At 41.4% G+C, this 6,522-nt stretch overlaps 1 pseudogene across 1 annotated transcript; it reads left to right on the plus strand.

Annotated features, from left to right (window-relative positions):
• The first annotated feature begins 332 nt into the window (after positions 1-332).
• On the plus strand, positions 333-2,131 carry LOC110287771 (annotated as a pseudogene). The gene has a single exon (XR_002377248.1). The product of XR_002377248.1 is annotated as a BTB/POZ domain-containing protein KCTD20 pseudogene (transcript).
• Positions 2,132-6,522: the final 4,391 nt, after the last annotated feature.

Below are 6,522 nucleotides of genomic sequence, written 5' to 3' on the forward strand. Positions count from 1 at the left end.
CCCTCATATTGGTTATACATTTTTTCTTAATGAATATAAGTCTTTTGGTCTTTTGGATGCTGGATTTCTGTGAACATTCTCAACACTTAGGAAGCATTCTGTAAAAACTGTGCCCCATGTTTACCATTCCTCTTTTCAGTTTCTGTTTTCACTGTCTCACTATTTTATCCCATGTATCATAAAATTTGTATCATGGTTGCTGGTGCATAGGCTGGTGAAAGGCACAAGTTTATTCATTTTAGATTAAAAGTATTTATAAAAATTCTATTAGTGCCGGAGCTTGGCGGTGGCTTTGGGGCTAAGTGGCCGAGAGCGCTGCAGCAAGCGCCCGGATGTTTGGGCCGGGAAGAGAATACAACTTCACAAGGCCCAATGAAAAGGGGGAGTATGTGATCGTGGAGGGGATCAGCGCCACTGGGTTCCGCACAGTCCTGGATTATTACAAAACTGGCATCATCAACTGTCCAGATGGCATCTCTATCCCAGACCTCAGAGACACGTGCGACTATCTCTGCATTAACTTTGACTTCAACACTATCCGATGTCAGGATCTGAGTGCTCTACTGCATGAGTTCTCCAACGATGGTGCCCACAAGCAGTTTGACCACTACCTGGAGGAACTGATTCTGGTCATCATGGTGGGCTGTGCCAAGAAAGGCGAGCGAGAGTGTCACATTGTCGTGCTGACAGACGAGGACTCCGTGGACTGGGATGAAGACCACCCTCCACCCATGGGAGAAGAGTATTCCCAAATTCTTTACAGCTCCAAGCTCTACAGATTCTTCAAATATATCGAGAATAGAGATGTTGCTAAAACTGTGTTAAAGGAACGAGGCCTGAAGAACATCCGCATTGGAACTGAAGGTTACCCTACTTGCAAAGAGAAGATTAAGAGGAGACCTGGCGGGTGGTCTGAAGTCATCTACAATTATGTGCAGCGCCCTTTTATCCAGATGTCATGGGAAAAAGAGGAAAGAAAGAGTCGCCATGTGGATTTCCAGTGTGTTCGCAGCAAATCCCTCACTAATTTGGTGGCTGCTGGAGAGGATGTCTTAGAAGACCAGGAGATAATAATGCATCACCCACCACAAGTAGATGAACTTGACCGCTTAAATGCTCCACTCTCTCAGATGGCTCCGAATGACTTTCAAGATTAGGGACAAACGGCCTCTGCCCAGTTGTTGGAGCTCTTCTTTGTGTGGGTACCCCTAATCAGGCCTCCCCGCCCTCCTGGGGTTTCTCACCATTAGGAGATGCCTCCTCCTGTCTCCTTCCCTTCTGAGTTGTGACTGTGCCCTTTTCTGGGTCTGCCTCTGGCTGGGTGAAGAAGCTCTCTGGTAAAGGTTACCAGCTTTACCAGCCCTGGCAAACGAGCTTTTGGGTCTGGTGCTCTTGGTTGAATCTTTGCATTCACCTCCTGGTGCAGGAGAGGAAGTGAACTGTTGCCTCACATCTGGCACAGCAACCCACTCTTACACCAGGTGAGTGGTTTCACAATCAGAAAAAATGCTTATTAGCAAAAGGACGTCAAAGGAGACAGTCTGTGCTGGGGTTGGGTGTGCCCACCTGAGGAGGTGCCAGGGCAGGTGAAGGGAATTCCCTGGAGCTCCAGCTCAGCTCCGCTTTTTACTAACATAGGAGCAAACCAACCCCCAAGATGGGCAGCCTGATGCTTCATTTGGAAGTGAAACTTGCAAATGAGGTGGCAGAATGGCTCCAGATTGGGCCAGCTGGACCCTCCTCTGGTGGGAAGCCACATCGCCTGTCCATTAAATAGGCCATTAGCTACTGGAACATGGTAAGAAAGTAATACTGTGGTCATCCCCAAAATGGCCTAGGCCTTGTTATTTTGTTTATCTGTTCACACTTACATGTGTGGTGGATGGCAGTCCAGATCATTCCCTAGCTCCTTCCTCTGACATTTCCATGGCTGTTTGCAGAGTCAAGAGCCTGACAGCAATGTCTGGAATTATTTGACTTTCCGGTAGAAGTTGACCTTTGAGTTCATCCTCTGCCCTGGGCGGTGTGTAAGCTGTTTCCTTCAAGCTCTTTAGAGAACACCTTGGGTTTCTTGAAGGCTGCTCCCATAAGACCGTGTATAGCATAACTAGTTGATGGCAATAAAATCAGGTTTTGGAAGCCCTCTCTTCAGTATTGAAAAAAAAATTCTATTAGTATATGTAATTCTTTTTAAGAACCAGTTTGAATATTGAGGAAGTGACTAATGATAGCTTTGGAAAATTATGACAAAGTTAGATGAAGAAGTTGCTACAAGCATTAATGTGTTCAATACCATTGGGCTCTTTGATGTAGTTCAAAATCAATATTTGTGAGATAACATGAGAAATATAAAGAGAAAAATTCTTTATAGATGTGCAGTGCCTATATCTAAGGTACCATTTAACAGCATTTGCTTGAATGTTCCAGAACTCATGCTATATATTTCCCAAGCTGTACAGATCACTTGGGAAAGATTTCTCTTCTAGTATTTTCAGCTCAAACATTGGCAATTAAGGTTTATCACAATCACTGCTTTGAGGAATTTTTTCACATAAATTTTCTTTTCTTTTTGTATTTTTATACTGTTTTCTCATTTTAATTATTTCTTTGAGAATTCCATACAATTTATTCTGATCATATTCGCCCATTTGTCATTTTTCAATGTCCATTCCTCCATTCCCTACCCACCAATTACATGCTTAAAGCCAAGCAAACACACAAATGAACAAACAAGCAAAGAAACAGATGAACAAACAAACAAACAAACAAACACCTTTAAGTAGAGTTTGGGCTGCTCATATGCTCCTTTTCTCTAACTGTTTCAAAGGTTTGTTTGTTTACATTACTTTAGTGGTTTATGTAAAATGTTTTCAATTATTCCTATATTTTATTTTACTACATTATTTAACCCCCTTCCTTCATCTAATCCTTTCCATGCACCCATTGCTGGCTCTCAAATTAATGCCTTTTTTCATTAATTTGTTATAGATACATACTCTCCTAAACACATAAGTATCACCTGCCTACATACTTATGGATGTGTGGTCCTTGTTTTCTGGGGTAATCAACCCATCAGGGTTGAATTTCCTTTAATTATTTTCTTCTTCTATGGAGCTCCAAACCAGCAGTGCTTCTTCTAAATGTCCTCTGCCATTTCTCAGTCCCATGTGGGCACCAGATCTGTTGAGTCCGGCTAGCAGCTCATAATGTCTGGGTTCTGTTCTGGAAAGGCATCTTGGAATCTAGAAGAGAAGAGGGAGCTAGGTGGCGCTAAAGAGATGTAAACAAGACAGTCATTCTGATCAAGGTTCAATTTTAATGTCAGCAAACCTGCTTTATAAAGAAGAGGGGAGGCCCATCACGAGCCATGTAAAGTTCCTTTGAAGTAGATAGGTCAGGCTTCTAGTGGGTACTCTAGAAGATGAAGATCACAGTTTGGTGCTAACTCCAGAAAATTCTTGGAAGAGAACCGGTTTGGCCTCAGGCAGGTAGTGGCACATAAAAGGAGCAGCACAGCAGGTGGCTGGATGGTCACAGCCAGCCTTGCTAGGCTGGAAGGATGTAACAAGGCTCCAATCAGATATATTAAGGGCAGCAAGCACTTAAGATAATCAGATGGCAGGAGGCAAGCATAAGAACAGAAGCAACAGAAACCAAGCTTACTTGGCATCATCAGAACCAAACTCTCCCACCATAGAAAGTCCTGGATATACCATCACACCAGAAAAATAAGACATGGATCTAAAGATGATGGAGGACTTTAAGAAAGAAATACAGAAAAACATGTAAACAGCTAGAAGCTTTTAAAGAGGAAACACAAAACTCCCTTAGAGAGTTACAGGAAAACACTACCAAACAGGTGATGGAATTGAACAAAACCATCCAGGAACTAAAAATGGAAGTAGAAACAATAAAGAAAACCCAAAGGGAGACAACTCTAGAGATAGAAACCCCAGGAAAGAAATCAGGAACCATAGAGGTGAGCATCAGCAACAGAATACAAGAGATGGAAGAGAGAATCTCAGGTGCAGAATATTACATAGAGAACATGGACACAACAATCAAAGAAAATGCAAAATGCAAAAAGATCTTAACTCAAAATATCAAGGAAATCCAGGGCACAATGAGAAGACCAAACCTACTGATAATAGGTGTAGATGAGAATGAAGATTGTTAACTTAAAAGGGCCAGCAAATATCTCCAACAAAATTATAGAAGAAAACTTCCCAAACCTAAAGAAAGAGATGCCCATGAACATACAAGAAGCCTACAGAATTCCAAATAGACTGGACCAGAAAAGAAATTCCTCCCGACACATAATAATCAGAACAACAGATACACTAAATAAAGACAGAATATTAAAAGCAATAAGGGAAAAGGTCAAGCAACATATAAATGCAGGCTTATTAGACTCCAGACTTCTCAGATCCTAGAAACAGAAACTAGAGACACAGTGAAACTAACAGAAGTTGTGAAACAAATGGATTTAACAGATAACTACAGAACATTTTATCCTAAAACAAAAGGGTATACCTTCTTCTCAGCACCTCAAGGCACCTTCTCCAAAAATGACCAAATAATTGGTCAAAAAAAAAGGCCTTAACAGATACAAAAATATTGAAATTGTCCCATGCATCCTATCAGATCTCCATGGACTAAGGCTGATCTCCAACAACAACATAAATAATACAAAGCCAACATTCACATGGAAACTGAACAATACTCTCCTCAATGATACCTTGGTCAAGGAAGAAATAAGGAAAGAAATTAAAGACTTTTTAGAATTTAATGAAAATGAAGAAACAATATACCCAAACTTATGGGACATGATGAAAGCATTCCTGAGAGGAAAACTCATATCTCTGAGTGCCTCCAAAAAGAAACTAGAGAAAGCATACACTAGGAGCTTGACAGCACACCTAAAAGCTCTAGAACAAAAGGAAGCAAATTCACCCAAGAGGAGTAGACAATAGGAAATATCAAACTCAGGGGCAAAATCAACAAAGCAGAAACAAAAAGAATTTTGCAAAGAATCAACCAAAAGAGGAGTAGGTTCTTTGAGGAAAAACAATAAGATAGAGAGATAAACTCTTAGCCAGACTCACTAGAGGGCACAGAGACAGCATCCTAATTAACAAAATCAGAAAAGAAAAGGGAGACATAACAAAAGATCCTGAAGAAATCCAAAACACCATCAGATCCTTCTACAAAAGGCTATATACAACAAAACTGGAAAACCTGGTTGAAATGGACAAATTTCTAGACAGATACCAGATACCAAAGTTAAATCAGGATCAGATTAATGACCAAAACAGTCCTATATCCCCTAAAGAAATAGAAGCAGTCATTTATAGTCTCCCAACCCAAAAAAGCCCAGGACCAAATGGGTTTAGTGCAGAGTTCTATCATACCTTCAAAGAAGACCTAATTCCAGTTTTTCACAAACTATTCCACAAAATAGAAACAGAAGGTACTCTACCAAACTCATTCTATGAAGCCACAATTACTCTGATCCCTAAACCACATAAAGACCCAACAAAGATAGAGAACTTCAGACCACTTTCCCTTATGAATATCGATGCAAAAATACTCAATAAAATCCTCGCAAACTGAATCCAAGAACACATCAAAATGATCATCCATCATGACCAAGAAGGTACATCCCAGGGATGTAGGGATGGTTTAATATAAGGAAATCCATCAACATAATCCACTATATAAACAAACACAAAGACAAAAACGACATTATCATCTTGTTAGATGCAGAGAAAGCATTTGACAAAATCCAACACCCATTCATGATAAATGTCTTGGAAAGATCAGGAATTCAAGGCCTGTAGTCTCCCCTCCCCCAGCCTGAAACCTGCTTGCTCAGGGGTGGAGCTTCCCGCTCATTCTGCCATGCCCACTGCTGGAACCTGCTGCTTTGCTCTTTGGAGCCATACACATGGTCACCCTGCTACTGGACCCCAAGATTATTTGGCGGGATTCGGGCTCCTCCCACTTCCTTCATAACTGAGTGCCGGAATAGTAAAAACTGAACCTTGAGCAGAGACCTTTGTCTTGGTTCCTTCCTTATCTCTCGAAGCCCAGCCCCTCTTCTCTTCCAGGTTTCCAAAATGCCTTTCCAGGCTAGAACCCAAACCTGTGATCTGCTGGCTGGACACAACATTTGGCGAACCAACGCGGGACTGAGAAACGGCAAAGGAGTTTTGGAAGAGGCACTGCTGGTTTGGAGCTCCATAGAAGAAGAAAATAATTAAAGGATAAAGGAAATTCATACTGGAGAAGGTCGGGATGGGCTAAGCTGAAACAGTGTTAAACCCAAGCGCTGGTGCACTTAGGTTCAGCAGTGAAGCTTAACAGGAGCTGGGAACTGTAATAGGCAGTAGGCCATGGCTCGAAGAAGCTACATTTTTAGGCGTGAGAAAAGAAAGGGTTTATTAAAAGGAAATTAATAATCAGTCAGATTGCATCATGAGGGAGGAAAATGTCCCAAAAAGCAGAGAGAAATTTCAGGAG

This window comes from Mus caroli, unplaced genomic scaffold (genome assembly GCF_900094665.2).
Source record: "Mus caroli unplaced genomic scaffold, CAROLI_EIJ_v1.1 scaffold_11681_U1_1, whole genome shotgun sequence".
NCBI classification, from domain to species: domain Eukaryota; kingdom Metazoa; phylum Chordata; class Mammalia; order Rodentia; family Muridae; genus Mus; species Mus caroli.